Below are 266 nucleotides of genomic sequence, written 5' to 3'. Positions count from 1 at the left end.
CTGATTGTAATGGTGGTGTGGTGTGACTCAGATCACCCTTTGTTTTCTTTCTTTTTTTTTGCATGCATCCCTACAGTCTAACTAATCTTCCACCTGTTGGGAGTTTCTTTTCTTTTTTCTTGTTTCTTAATGTTATTGTGTTTTGTGTGTGTGTTTTTGCTCTCTCTGTGTTTATCCTATAATAATTATTATTGCTACTCCATTGTGTGTGTGTGTGTTCTTGGAGACTCTCTCTGTGTGTGTGTACCTGGGCTTGCACTATTATG

Source organism: Trypanosoma theileri (genome assembly GCF_002087225.1).
Source record: "Trypanosoma theileri isolate Edinburgh chromosome Unknown TM35_Tth_77_V1, whole genome shotgun sequence".
Lineage (NCBI taxonomy): Eukaryota > Euglenozoa > Kinetoplastea > Trypanosomatida > Trypanosomatidae > Trypanosoma > Trypanosoma theileri.
The sequence above is the reverse complement of the archived record's forward strand: the minus strand, read 5'-3'. Positions refer to the sequence as shown.